The sequence below is a fragment of the Typopeltis vanoorti genome, chromosome 13, assembly GCF_054136105.1.
Source record: "Typopeltis vanoorti isolate ZY-2024b chromosome 13, IOZ_Tvanoo_1.0, whole genome shotgun sequence".
Taxonomy (NCBI): Eukaryota; Metazoa; Arthropoda; class Arachnida; order Uropygi; family Thelyphonidae; genus Typopeltis; species Typopeltis vanoorti.
This window is the reverse complement of record NC_143561.1, coordinates 64,150,233-64,165,960: the sequence shown is the minus strand read 5'-3', so window position 1 is coordinate 64,165,960 and position 15,728 is coordinate 64,150,233. Positions and strand designations below refer to the sequence as shown.

General features: G+C 36.5%; 1 protein-coding gene across 1 annotated transcript in view; it reads right to left on the bottom strand.

The window, feature by feature from the left end:
* The window catches only part of LOC150100226 (major facilitator superfamily domain-containing protein 6-like), a 74,461-nt gene extending 64,196 nt beyond the window's left edge, over nucleotides 1–10,265 (bottom strand). The window contains exon 1 of the mRNA XM_090402465.1: nucleotides 9,991–10,265. The gene's annotated coding sequence lies outside the window, so the exon portion shown is untranslated. The remainder of the gene's footprint in view (nucleotides 1–9,990) is intronic.
* Between the last annotated feature and the right edge of the window lie 5,463 nt (nucleotides 10,266–15,728).

Genomic DNA, 15,728 nt, shown 5'->3' with positions numbered 1-15,728 from the left:
TTGTGGAATTACTAAGTGAACACTTTGCAAGGGTATATCATCCAGGTGGTGATATTGCAGGAACGAGAGAGCTAAAGGCTTATACGCGGGCTGAGGTAAATGAAATAGAGGTGAACAACATATTACAGAACCTTAATGTGAATACAGCTGTGGAATTGGATGGTATACCAGCTCGAGCTTTCCATGAAGCGGTGAGGGAATTGTCAGTGCCCTTGACCATAATATTTAATCTAAGTCTGAGCTCTGAGTTAGTCCCAAAGGGGGGGGGGGGGGCAAAATGATTCCATTGCATATAGGAGGCTCCAAGACTGATGTAGCAAATTACCGACCAATTAGCATAATCAGGAGTTGTTGTCACTGTACTGGAGAAGTTAGTCAAGAGCAAAATACAGGAATGTATTTTGCTCTTGACCAACTTCAGAAATGGATAGATGGAAATGAGATACTGAATGGGGGAGAGGGGGGGCCATTTGTTTTGTGAAGGGTAGGTCATGCCTCAGTAACTTGCTCATGTTTTATAATACCATGACAGCTGAGTTGGATAAAGGTAATGGATAAAGGATGCCTTCAGAAGAAATCACTCAACAACTGATCAACTTTTCTTCTTAACCCAGTCAATTCAAGATAACTTCCAGATCAAACCTACCAAATCCACCATTGCAGCTTTTAGTAATGCCTTTGACAAGGTGTGGTGGAAGAAACTCTTTTTCAAACTTTGTCATATTGGAATAGAAGGAAAAGTTCTAAACTGGATTTATGACTTTCTAAGAACAAAACAATTCGCATTAGAATAAATAATACCTTTTCCAAGAAAGTGAAAATAAGATGGGGACTCCCTCGAGGCAGCATTTTGAGCCCACTCCTTTTTTCCATCTACTTAAATGACTTAGACAAAAATATAAATAAGAAACAAAGATAGCTATGTTTGCTGATGATTTGGTGCTATTCTCAGCTGACAACAACTTAGGCACAGCAGAAGATCACTTAAACAAAGCCATTGAAAGCTTATCTACATACTGTGAAAACCAAAAAAATCAAAATTAACCCTACTAAATCATAAATTTGTGTATTTACCATTAATGACCACCTCAGAAAGTGGATCCATCACTAAGCTTGAATAAACATATCAACACTGTTGCAGTCAGAACAAAAAGAAGACTAAATATCATGAAAAATTTCTCTGGTAGAGAGTGGGGGAGCCGATGCTAAAACCTTAAAAGTCACATAAACCTCTATTATCCAACCCATAATGGAATATGTTTCGCCCATCTGGATGCAAACATCACAAACCAATTTAGACAAGCTTATAAAAATTCAGAAAAATGCAGCTAGAATCGTATGTGGACTAATGAATACAACTCCTGGAAAAATAGCAGAATTCAAATCCAACCTTGTTCCTTTAAAAATTAGGTGGCAAGAAAATCTTACCAAATTTGTAGAAAAAAGAGCCAACCTTACACATCATAGAACAAGTGAACTTTTTAAAAAGTGGTAACCAACAAACAGAATAAAGAAAAAAATCAGCAATGCATAAAATCATGGAAAATAAAATTTCCTTGGATTGTCCAAATAGAATAGTCAACTACCCAGCATTTCCTCAAAATTAAGACAAAAAAAAATATAGTTATTAATTTTGAAATAGAGAAACACGAGAAAAAAAGCCTAGAAAAACCTGAAATCTTCAGATCATTAGTTCTTTCAAACATTTCATATCTACATAGACGGCTCCAAAAATCCAAATGGCAATTCTGGGAGTGGCATACTCATGTATGGTTCTCAAAATATAGAGCTAAAAACATCCAACTTATGCCATGCAGAATAAGATGCAACTCATACCGTATAGGATGTAACTCATACCATGCAGAATTAAGAGCCATTAACACAGCACTGCAACATTTGGATAAACAAAACCCAAAGGAATTTATATTCTTCACAGATTCCTTAGCAGCACTTCAGGCTATTGAGAACTACTACACTAGCCATCAAGAAATACTTCGAGATAGCAAAAAATATAAACAAACTACATAAGGATTCCGAAATAATTTTTCAATGGATTCCATCCTATGTGGGATTAGAGGGCAATGAAACTGCATATGAAGTAGCAAAGATGACTGCAACATCAAGTGATACCACAGATTTTGTCCTTTTTAAAACTATTCAAAAAGAAAACTATATGCAACTATATAGTTGCATCAAAAATAGTGATTCTCCAGGACATGACTCACCACTGGTATTCAGCATAAAAACCGGGAGATACCATCAACTCCAAGTTTGATCACTATGATACTATCATGATCTTTTGCCACAAGACTGGCCATTCAAGATCAATCAAGTTTAGCAATGGCAAAAAAGTCTTCTCCATCTGCAAAATCCATAACATCAAGGCAGCATCACCACTGCATTTACTAACTTCTATGAAAATAATAATCCAGAAAAGGTGCTGTATAAAACACATGAATTTGACCTCTATGATCTGGTGTAATAATACCATGATACAATAATAAAAAAAAAGTGTAATGGGTTTACAGTGATACTGCTGAATTTTACAAAGGCCTTTGACAGGATACCACATTTAATTCTAATCAGTAAACTGTAGCATATATGGAGATGGATACAGGGTTAGTGAGATGGATAGGAGGGTGGTTGATGGAGAGAGATCAGAGAGTAGTTTATTCAGAAGTAGAGTCCAAAAGAAGGACAGTGACTAGTGGCATACTGCAAGGTTCTGTTCTTGGACTGCTACTGTTTAATTTGTTCAGTAACAATATCTGAAAGAATCTGAGAGAAACTTTTCAGTTATTTGCTGATGATGCAAAGTTGGGTAGAGCAATAGTTAATACAGATGATGTCAAAATTTTGCAGGATGATTTGGATAAATTGGCAGACTGGGCAAAGGAGAATGGATGGTTTAATGTGACAAAGTGTAAGGTTATGCATTTTGAGGTGAGCAGATTACCAGCTGTGTACCATGCTGATGGAACTGTACTCAAGGAAATTGACAAAGCCAGAGATTTTGGGAGTGTCAGTGGATAGGGAGTTAAAATTTAGAGGACACAGCAAAAGTGGCTAAAGAAGCTCATCAAATCACTTGGTTACTGAAGAATACCTTGATGAGCAGAGACAAGCAGGTTACTGTTCCTCTTTATCAAGACTTGATAAGACCCATCTTGACTACTGCATGAAAATCTGGGCACCAGAGTTTCTTGGTGATGAGGATCCAGAGGTGAGTGATCAAGATGGTAGCAGGTCTAAGGAATAAACCTTAAGAGAACAGGTTGAAGATTTGTGCATTACAGAAACTGGTTAATAGGCAGTAAAGGGTAATATGATTGAGACATACAAATTACTGAAAAGTTTTAGATTAATTAAGAGGAAATTTTTCAGAACAGGTCTGGTGGTGGGAGAACTAGGGGCTATCCATGGAAACTGAGTAACAGTGGTGTTAGAACTAGGTTTTTTGCTTGGAGAGTAGTGAATGAGTGAAATAGGTTGCCAGAGTCTGTTGTGTGTGAAATGACTGTGAATGAGTTCAAAGCAAAGAATGATCGATACCAGGGTTTCTTGATGGGGAGGAGGTAGAGAGGATTCAGAGGCAAATGACCAAGATGATAGCAGGTCTATGGAATGAACCTTAAGAGAACAGGTTGAAAATTTGTGGGTTGCAGAAATCGGTTGATGTATGATCGATACCAGGGTTTCTTGATGGGAAGGAGGTAGAGAGGATTCAGAGGCGAATGACCAAGATGATAGCAGGTCTATGGAATGAACCTTAAGAGAACAGGTTGAAAATTTGTGGGTTACAGAAATTGGTTGATAGGCGGAAAAGGGGGTGATATGATTGAGACATTCAAATTACTGAAGGGTTTCTATAAGATTAATTCAGAGGATATTTTTCAGAACAGGTCTGGTGGTGGGAGGTCTAGGGGCCATCCATGGAAACTGGGCAAGAGTGTGGTTAGCAAAGGTGTTAGAAGTAGGTTTTTTACTTGGAGAGTGGTAAGTGAGTGGAATAAGTTGCCAGAGTCTGTTGTGGGTGCCATGACTGTAAATGAGTTCATATTGTGTGGAAGCTGAATAGGTGTTCTTGACATGATGTTTAGGGCCTCCCTCAATGAGTCTAAGGACTCCTTGGAGGTTGCCCGTAATAATAATAATAATAATGTGAAAACTGAGTGGTAGAAAGGTAATAACTACATTGTCATACTGTTGGACTTTGCAAAGGCATACTGATATGTACTGAAATGTTGATAAGATACCACATTGTTAAGTTGTGAATGAAGATATTTTATATGTTTTAATACTTCATTCGCATTTAACATAATCCGCCATGTCATAAGCAAGACTTGTAAATAGTACTTGTTGTTAGTCTCTTGCTTGTAATATATTATTCATATAAATGATTTGAGTTTTGTTTGTTGTTATTAATTAATTATTTAATCTTAGAATATGTAATAATAATGAAAAGACTCTATATAAACATGTCATTCGTTTTATTTAGTTTATTCTGTAAAATTTATTATAAGAAACTGTATGTATGTAAATTTAAATGTATATTATATGAATTGTGATATATCTTTTATTTCTGTATGAAAGCATGATTTTATGTAATTCTTCTGATTGGATTTGATTGGCTGCTAAAGGAGAAACGGAGTTTATTTTAGGTAGCTCATGCTTAGAACGTGAATGGCTCTGATATGGAGTGAAGCCGGTAGATGTAAGCTGAACTGGCTAGAACCGGATTTTGGCAGGCAGAATGAAGGTATTTAATTGGAAAACGAAAGTAAAGAGAAGGAGGAGAAGCATTCAGGAGAGCAAGGAGTAAAGTAACGGGTGGCAGTAAGGGAATTTGGAAATGCCGTAAATAGATTAAGAAGGAACCGGGAAATTAATAGGCAATTCGGAATATTTCTACGGAATTCAAAACTTACGACGAATTCCAATTGTTTTGAGGAAGAATAGTGCTAAGCTGAATTTAATGGACAGAAGAAAATAAGGAATAAGTAGATTACCTAAAATGAGTGCATCAAGACTTGTGAAACTCTATGTTTAATATTTCAGTTATTATAGTGAAGATTTCTTTTGAATAGTGTTACTTCAAAGTAATAGTTAACTACAGTTTTAAGTGTGCCTAATGTAAATCCAGTATATAAAAGGTGTAACCTGGTAAGAGCAGTCCTTTTTATATTTCAACGTGAAGAAATAAGAATTAGCTCTGCCTGATATATCTTAACATTAACTGTGGTGTTCTACTAAAAACAGCCAAAGTATGGAGCTTTAAAAGTGTTTCCCCCTTGAAGTGATAACTGCCTCATAACTGAATTAAGTGTTTGTTGACTAAGAGAGAATTAGAGAATTCTACTTCAAGAATATTTACTGTAAGATTCTGTAACATTGAACTGTGTGAACCATTTTTAATTATTCGGAAGAATGTAGAATTGACAGCTGGATGTCTCATGCCTAATGTTTTATGTTTGTTATGAATATTTGAACTAAGTTGATTTTGCGTTATCTTGTTTTCAAAGTTATACTTAATGTACATGCTATATAACTCTGCATTAAATGTTTTGTTTTATTGATTTCAATTGGTGTTTGCCTGATTCTCTTTTATTGCACCGCTCATAAAGTTTATCGGACCTTGTGGAAGCTTTAAATGATAATATTAACCTCGGCTTGTAGAAAAGTGAGATTGCAAAAGTTAGTTGATGATTGATTCTACTATATTATATAGACTAATCTGAATATAGGGTGGCGTGGCGCAGGATAATATAAATTTCTCTATATTTGGATCAGTAATCAATCAGCATCTAACAAAATAAAAAAGAAATAAGAATAGATCCAACTAACCAACATAAATGGATCAATTAGCAAGATAGGACAACACAATAACAACATGAAATCCTGATACATAAGTCACATCAAATGGGTATGGATATGAAGCTGGTGTTGTGGATAAGAGAATGGTTAACGGAGAGATATGCCAGTAGTTTATGCAAGTGCACAGTTCTGTAGAAGGCCTGTGACTAGTGGTATGCCAGAGGGCTCTGTACTTGAAGCACTACAATTTAATTTATTCACTGATGATACAGAAAATAATCTGAAGGGAAATGTTGTTTGCACATGATGCAAAATTAGGTAAAGCAATAAGGATGATACTGATATCTTACAGGATGATTTAGATATACTGGCAGTATGGGAAAAGAAGAATGGATACCAATTTAATGTGGAAAAGTGTAAGCTTATGCATTTTGGAGTGAAAAGATTACCAGCTGTGTGCTATATTGACTGGACTGTAACTTGATGAAGCCAGGAATTTGAGGGTGTTGGTGGATAGGGAGTTGAAATTCAGAGGACACATTCAAAAGTTGATAAAAGAGTTCATAGGATTACCTGGTTATTGAGGAACATCCTGACATGCATAGGAAGGTTATGCATAAGATAAAAAAGTTTTTATTCCATTTTATAAGGCTTTGGATAAGGGGGGCCTCATCTGGATTATTGCACACAGATTTCGTTGGCTGGGTTTCTTGGAGATGTGGATGAGGTGGAATGGATTCAGAGGCAAATAACTAAAACGGTGCCTGGACTAAATATCTCTCCGTATGAGAAGATTGAAGATTTCTGGGCTATGGAAGTTGATTGATTTGCAGATAAGGAAAGATATGATAGAGACATATAAGTTGCTTGGGGGGGGGGGGGTTTACAGGATTGATGTGGATGAAATATTTCAGTACATGAAATATTTCATCCATAATGCGAGGGAAAAACTATAGGTTATCCATGTAAATAAACTGAGTAAAAGTGTGGTCAGCAAGGGAGTGAGGACTAGATTTTTTGCTTGGAGAGTGATGAATGAGTGGAATAGATTTCTAGTGAGTTGTGTATGCTTTGTCAGTGAATGATTTCAAGGCAAAATAGGACAGATATTGTAAAAACATTCATCAACAGTATATTGATACTGTTGATGAATGTTTTTAAAATGAACCTCCGATAATTGGTCTATGGACAAAATGGAAGTGCCTGTATATATAATAGTAATAATGAATTCTTGTTTTAATCCTTTACCAGGAGCAAGTAAATAAAGTTTGCTCATGAAGTTTCTTTATGACTAGTGAAATAACATTTCCTTAAATTTCATTTAAAAAAAAAAAACATTTGCTCACACACAAGATTCATTTACTGAAGTTTTGCAACCTCTCAAGGTGGGAGTGATAATAAAAAAATATATATATTAAAAAATTGGATAAACTTTTACTTTAAAATTTTATGCACTGGATTTCCAGCATTTTTAGTACATTCCCCTTCAGCAGCCATATACATTCATTTCCTTTCTTGGTTGTAAATAACCACCTTTGGCAAAACAAGGATATGTTCTCAAGGAGAACATATCTCTGTTTTACCAAATCCTCCTATCCAACCTCCAGAATTATAAATATATAGTAATTATGCAAATATATGGATGCTTGGGCAGTGCTTGTATCTTAAATAGTGCAAGCTAAGGCAAAGCCGATGTAGAGGATTGTATTCTCATAAGCTCTCTGATCAAATTTCTAAATTTTCAGAGTTTCTATATTTATATATTTAGCATTCAAATAGGGTTGGATCTTAAATATCCCTAATTTCTATTATTTTAAATATATTTTAATTTCTTTCTTTCTTTTAAATTTATTTGAATTAAATAGAAAATAAATTTATTTTAAATATAGTTTTTAAATATATTTTTGAGAGAATCCAAATACTTGATTTTTAAATTTTATAAGTGCAGACAGACAAAGTTGGTTATTTGTTTTTGTTGGCATGACGATTCTGGAGGTTGGTCAGTGCAATATAGGTGAAAAAAGAGGAGGTTTTTTTTTTTTCTGGGGGGGGGGGAGGAATTCAAACTAAAAACTGACTGGTTTTTTGTAGTGTGCAGTTTTCACACAGAAAACTGTACACTACAAGAGCTTAGTAGTTACTAGTTCTTCTTACTCTTAGTAGTTACTAAGCTACAGAGTTACTTAGAGTAAGTACCTCTGTAGCTTAGTAAGTATCAAGGATGACCTTCCACTGGAAAGATCTGTCTAAGATGCAAAGAACCTTTATGCCTGATATGGAAGCAGAATATATACGTACTTACATGTGTGTGTGTGTGTGTGTGTGTATTTTGTAATCTAGTAACAGTTGAGTTCGATAAATGAAATGGCTACTCAGTGATACTGCTGGAATTCGAAAAAGCAATTGACAGGATTCCACATGGTACTCTGTTTCATAAATTGAAGAATGCATATGAAGTGGTTTAAATAAGATAGTGGCTGATGGACATATATCAAAGAGGAATTTATATAGCAGTCGAGTCCAGCAGAAGACAAGTGATTAGTGGTGTACCACAGGACAGGACTCAGTACTTAATCTTCTACTGACATAGGAAATGATGTGAGAGGAAATGTTCATTTGCTTATTGATAATGCAAAGCTAGGAAGAACAGCTGTTAATGAAGATGACAGAGATCATCCTGTAATATGACTTGAATAGACTAACAGCATAGGCAAAGGTAAACGGCTGCTGGTTTAAGGTTGGGTAAGTACAAGTGTCTTTTTTCCAAAGCTATATTGGAATCAAAATGCATGAAATTGATCAGGCCTGAGATTTAAGGATTACCATGGACAGGGAGTTCAAGTTTAGAGGGCATATTGCAAAGAAAACAGCACATAAGATTATGTGATTGTTGAAGGACACACACTGACAAGCAGGGATAGGGAGGTTATTATCCCCCCCCCCCTTATAAGGTCATATCTGGAAGACCATTGTGAACAAATTTAGTTGCCTGAATTTCATGGGAATGAAGAAGTGGTGGTGAGGATTCCCAGGCAAATACCAAGATTGTGACATGCCCATGGAATGCTAACCAATGGGGCAACCAGCCAGTCTGGTTGGCTGAGTGGTTAGTGTATCTGCTCACAAGCCAAAAGGCTGCGGGTTTGAATCCTGCCGTGGGCATGGATTTTGTGACTGTCTTTGAAAATACTAGTGGTGGTGGTTGGCAGTAGATGGTGTTGGTGTAGATGATGAGGTTCGCTGTAGTTGGTGGGTTGAGTGGAGACAGAAAGTTGCACAGTGGGTGCGCTCCCTCAATGAGTCTTTGAACTCCTTGGAGATGTCACATAATAATAGTAATAATGTCCTTTATGAGAATGGACTAAAGGTCTGTAGGCTTAAAAAATAGCTGATAAGCAAAAGTGGGGAAGGGGACATGTAGAAGAATAAGTAATTAAAAGAGGTTTTATAGGTTGACAATGAAGACTTTTTATCAGCACATGGCAGGATGGGGGAGAACTAGGGATCATCCCCTTGGAAATTGTAAGAGAGTAGCTAACATTATTGTAGTTAACAATAGTGATAGGACTAGATTTTTTGTTGCTTGGAAGGTCATGAACAGACAGAATATGTTGTCAGAAATGGCTGTGAGTGCTTCATCAGTGAATGGATTCAAGGAGAGATAGGGTAGTTATTGTGTCAATAATGGGCCTCCCACAATGAGTCTTCTGACTCCATTGAGATATTCCTTTAATAATAATAATAATAATAATAATAATAATATAAGCACAAGTTATAAAATATGAATTTTATTACTATTATTTTATTATATAATAATTATTATTGTTATCAGACAAACTGTCCTATCACGCAGTTTATCATACTATGCCTTAAATTATTATCATTATTATAAAACAAGTAAATTGGCCAAATAATACTTCTAAAAGCAATTTAATAAATATAATACTGCTAAAAGCAATTTAATAAATATTTTGAAGTTAATAGTTTTTAATGAATTTTATCCCTTTCCAGTTTCTCAACTCTCTTGTCAAATAATCTCTGCACCTAACCCGAACTATATGATATATTAAAATTTTCCGTACTGGGCACTCCGTCTCATTCCATCAGGAGTAACAGTCATCCTGTCCGTATCGAAGAGAGGGGGGAAACACGAATAAAGCGAAATGCAGTACTTACTCTTTTCTATGGCACACTGCAACGTTACTGCATGTGGTACAGAAATAATTATATATATATCTATTGCATAATTATGTTTGAAACAAAGTGAAGATCTATCTAAAAGCACAAACTGCCAGAATACGTGAGGACTACTCGACACCTAACAGAAACTTGGTTCAGAATACTGAACCGTAAATAATATCGAACAAATTAACATTTCTGATTGAGCAGTAATCTTCTCTAGAGTAACACTGCTTAATGTTTGACTGAAGTACTTTAGAGAGGAACGTGAGATTTATATCAATGTATAGTACAGCGCACGTGACCCGTGATACAAATTTTATTCAACAGATAGTAGTAGAACAGCACCTATTACAAGGACTATAAACAGTATACTAGAGGCGTCCATAGGGTTTCGTTTATTTTTGATATCTCCAAAATGACACTGAACTATTTTTTTCATTATTAGTAAAACAATGTTAAAATAAAATAACCTATAATGAAATTATGAACTTTATTTTTATTCATTTCTGCGACCAAAATTACCACTTCATTTAGCCGATCCAACATCAACCATTAACGTCATATTTCCACATGTTCATCTCAGATCCTCTAGCGGCAGTAAACGATATACAATAGGATTGCACGGGTCGCATGCGGCCTTCCGTTCAAGGTGATCACTCAGCAAAAATATTTCGTACCAGCTTATGCAAGAAAAAAGAACTAAATCTGAAAAAAAAGTACTAGATTTTTATTTGCATTCATTTCACTCTGTTTTGGGCATTTTAAGATATCACTATCTTATTATCATAGATGAACACAATGTAAAACCGCTAAATTAATACATGTACGACAAAAATGAAAAGAAAAAAGTCAAAACTCATCTCACTGTAGTCATCTATGAGTTCAAGGGCTGCAGTTGTCAGTCATCATAAAAGTCCCAATTGTAACTCTAACACTTAATATGTATATTAATTTAATATATAATTTATAGTGTTTAAAATAATGTAACATTAAATTTTCAGTTATTTAATATGTTATTTACATATATAGGGGTGCCCATTCACAAGAAAAACACTGGAAGTATTTATTCATTATTTTTAGCAGATTTTACTAAATTAAGTAACTCTTCAGAATAGTAAAATCTGTAGCTGATGAATGTTCCAATTTTTTTTTTTTTTTTGTCAAAAGGAGTCCATTCATCAAGGGAGTTTGTAGTTGATTTCTTATTTTATTCTTATTTATTGTCACTGCTAAAAATATTCTTTCAGTTGCTGCTGATGAATGAGGGAAGCACAGTACAGCATTAACTAATGTTGCTAAATTAGGAAACATTTGTTCTTTTACAGCATTTTTCATTTCAAAAACTTTATTCCAAAAAAATGTTTTTTCAAATGCTTCTACAGTCTTCAATAGTTACCATTCTCTATCAAGCTCTTCGTAACACCCCTAGATATACATTTCTATGTCTAAAAACTGACCATTATCGGCTGAATTTATCTTTTCAATGAGGTCCAAATTATGCTGTGCATAAATAAAAGGTGGTTACTCATGTTAAAGTATTTAATTTTTCTATTTGTTTTCTTCATTACTGTAGTGATCTTATAACGCGCGAGGAGTGTTTGAATAGCAAAGTATATATTTTCATTTGCTAATACCAGTAGCATTGCGTGAGTATTGGTGAGAAGGTTAGCGAACAGTGAGAAGGGGGGGGGGGGAATCATGCTTGTGTCACTGAATGTGACATATGGGAAGGTGGGAGAAGAGAAAAATATTAAACTCATGTCTAACTCATATTGTAGTTATTATTCGGAAGGAATAAAGTACTAGATGTGGTCACCCTGCTTCCGTTGATTTGCTGGCGGCGGCCTCACCGTGTATTATTTTAACTTTAACTAGTTACATGATAGGAGTTGCAAGGTAGGGTTGGGGCTAATGGGGGTCTTAAATTCATGTACACTAATACTAGGAGTATTAGGAACAAAAAGGAAGAGTTTTTGGCCATGGTTGGCACTTCCAGACCACAGGTTATAGGTATTAGTGAAACATGGCTGATTGTAGATGATATAACTAGTGGGATTGAATGTGATGGGTATAGTGTGTTCAGGAATGACAGAGAGAATAAAATGGGGGGAGGAGTATTGTTGATGATAGCTGATGAGCTCCAGCCAAGGAGAATAGAAGTTGAATTGCAGGATAGAGAAAAGAGCACATTTGAGGCCATTTGGTGTGAGATTGTGGCTAGCAGAACTAAATATACAATTGGGTGCTGCTATAGACCAGGTGATGGAAAAGATGGTGGTGACAGTATGCACAAGCAAATAGAAGAAATGGGTGGAAGGAGGGTGATTATTATGGGAGATTTCAACTATGGTCTCATTGATTGGAGTGAGGAGAGGACACACGGGAGGAAGGAACTGGATTTTATGCGGTTATTAAGGGATAACTATCTGCGACAGCATGTAATGGAAAATACTAGGGGTCAGAGAGTACTTGACCTAGTAATTACATCTGAGGATTTGGCTGTAACAAATATGACCACATTGCCACCAATCGGTGAGAGTGATCATAGGGTCTTAACTTGGGAGGTGGCTAAAGGTGTAGAATTTTCAATTAAGACAGGGTACATGTGGAATTATCGGGCTGGAAAGTATGACAAGCTTAGGAGTTTGATTGGTTCAGTGCCATGGCATGTACAACTGCAAGGACTAGAAGTTGATAGTGCATGGGAGGTAGTTAAGAAGTGCTTGCAAGAAGCAATGGCTGACTGTATACCTAGAGTCCGAATAATAAATCAAGTAGGGGTTAAATGGATGAATAACACCATTAAGCTTGAGTTGCAAAAAAAGAAACAACTATGAAGGGAATTTAAGGAGAAGGGTGACCGGCAGGCACATGAACGGTATAAAGCGCAGGCCAGAAGGGTGACGAGTGTGGTAAGAAAAGCAAAAAAGGATTACGAAAGAACATTGGCCATGCAGGCTAAAGAGAATCCTAAACAGTTTTTTAGATATGTAGCAAGTAAAAGGAAAAATGTACATGGCAGATTGATTTTAAAGAATGCCGATGGTAGGGAGGTAACTGAATCAGTTGAGATAGTTGAGTTACTGAGTGAGCACTTTGCAAAAGTATATCATCCAGGTGGTGACATTGCAGAAACGAATAAACCAGTAGATTATACGGGAATTGTGGTTAATGAAGTGGAGGTGAGTTGTCTATTGCATAACCTCAATGTCAATACATCTGTGGGATTGGATGGTATACCAGCTCGTGTTGTACGAGAAGCAGCTAAAGAATTGTCAGTACCCTTGACCATTTTGTTTAATTTGAGTCTCGGGTCTGGGTTAGTCCCGAGCGGGTGGAAAGAGGGGAAAATAGTTCCACTGCATAAAGGTGGTTCCAAGACTGCTGTAGTAAATTACCGACCGATTAGCATATCAGGAATCATTGTCAAGGTCTTAGAGAAAATAGTCAAGAGGAAAATACAAGATTGGATAGAAGAAAATGGGATACTGTATCGGGGACAGCATGGTTTTGTGAAGGGTAGGTCATGCCTCAGTAACTTGCTCACGTATTATAACACAGTGACGGCTGAACTGGATAAGGGTAATGGGTTTACGGTGATTCTACTGGACCTTGCCAAGGCCTTTGACAGGATTCCACATGGAATTCTAATCAGTAAATTGCAGCATATGGGAATGGACATAGGGTTGGTGAGATGGATAGGAGGGTGGTTGACGGAGAGATATCAGAGAGTGGTTTACTCGGGAGTAGAGTCCACAAGACGGCCTGTGACTAGTGGTGTGCCACAAGGATCTGTTCTTGGACCACTGCTGTTTAATTTGTTCATAAATGATATAGAAAATGATCTGAGAGGAACAGTTCATTTGTTTGCGGATGATGCGAAGTTGGGTAGGGCAATAGTGAATGCAGATGACGTCAAAATTTTGCAGGATGATTTGGATAGATTGGAGGTCTGGGCTAAGGAGAATGGATGTCAGTTTAATGTGGCAAAATGTAAGGTTATGCATTTTGGGGTGAAAAGATTGGCGGCAGTTTACTGCATTGGTGGAACCGTGCTCCAGGAAATTGATGAGGCACGAGATTTAGGAGTGTTGGTAGATAAGGAATTGAAATTTAGGGGACACATTGCAAAAGTGACCAAAACAGCCCATCAAATCACTTGGTTGCTGAAGAATACGATGACAAGCAGAGACAAGCAGGTTATTGTTCCTCTGTATCGAGCCTTGATAAGACCCCATCTAGACTACTGTGCTCAGATTTGGTCACCTAGGTTTCTTCTTGATGGGGAGGAGGTGGAGAGGATCCAGAGGCGAGTGACCGAGATGATAGCAGGTCTGTGGAATGAACCGTATGAGAACAGGTTGAGGATTTGTGGGTTGCAAAAATTGATTGATAGGCGGAGGAGGGGAGATATGATTGAGACATTCAAATTACTGAAGGGTTTCTATAAAATTGATTCAGAAGATATTTTTGAGAACAGGGCTGGTTGTGGGAGGACTAGGGGACATCCATGGAAACTGGGCAAAAGTGTGGTTAGTAAAGGTGTTAGAGCTGGGTTCTTTACTTTTAGAGTAGTGAATGAGTGGAATGCGCTCACTGAGTCTGTGGTGGATGCTGTGACAGTGAATGAGTTTAAGGCAAGGTATGATAGATACTGTATGAATGTCAAATAGTTGTGATGAATATGATTTGGGGCCTCCCTCGATGAGTCCAATGACTCCCTGGAGTTGCCCGTAATAATAGTAATAGTAATAGTAATATTAATAGTAATTGTTAAAAATGGTACATGCGCAAAGCAAAGTAGCTGTGACGTCATGATTGCCTGTCTGCTTACGATAATCGGTTAGTAATAATGTTAACAAATTTTATAATTGTCTATTTTTCATATCAGTATTTTGTTTTCGTAGGTGCGGTTGCTACAATTAATTATCACCCCTAGGAAACGGTAAAAAATAAATTCTGCAATGGATAAAGCAGGGAAGCCAAGTAGGAAACGCAAACTACAGGATGAAAAACGGCAGTTTCAAGATAGCTGGACCGAAAAATATGGTTTTCTGCAGTCGTTTGATAATATCGTATGTCTGATTTGCAAAGGTACTGTAGCCATACCAAAAGAATACAATATAAGGAGACACTATGAAAGTCTGCATTCTACATTTTCAAATCTACCCGAAGAACTACGTAAACAAAAGATTTCATTTTTGAAAAGAGAACTGACAGGTCAGCAAGTGATGTTTACAAAACCTACTCAAGATTCGGAAATCGCAACAGAAATAAGTTTTGAAATATCTCGCCTTATAGCAAAAAGGTGCCGACCATTTACAGGCGGAGATTTCGTTAAAGATTGCGTTGAGATAGCTGCTAAAAAAATTTGTACTGAATCAGCCAAAAAAGTTGAGAAAATTCAGTTAAACAGGACGACTGTGCAAAGAAGAATTACTGCAATATCGGAAAATGTAAAGAACCAATTAACATCTTATTCAAAGAAATTTGCCTATTTTTCATTAGCTATTCATGAATCAACTGACATTACTTCCACAGCCCAGTTGTTAATATTTGCACGCGGAATAACGCTAGAGTTTGAGGTAAGTGAGGAGCTGATTGGAATGAATTCATTGTCAGATCAAGCGAAAGGTAATGACATGTTCACTGGGGTTTTGAACAGTGTTCCAAAATTGATTTATATCTGACAAAATTAACAGGTATCACGACTGACGGAGCTCCTTCCATGA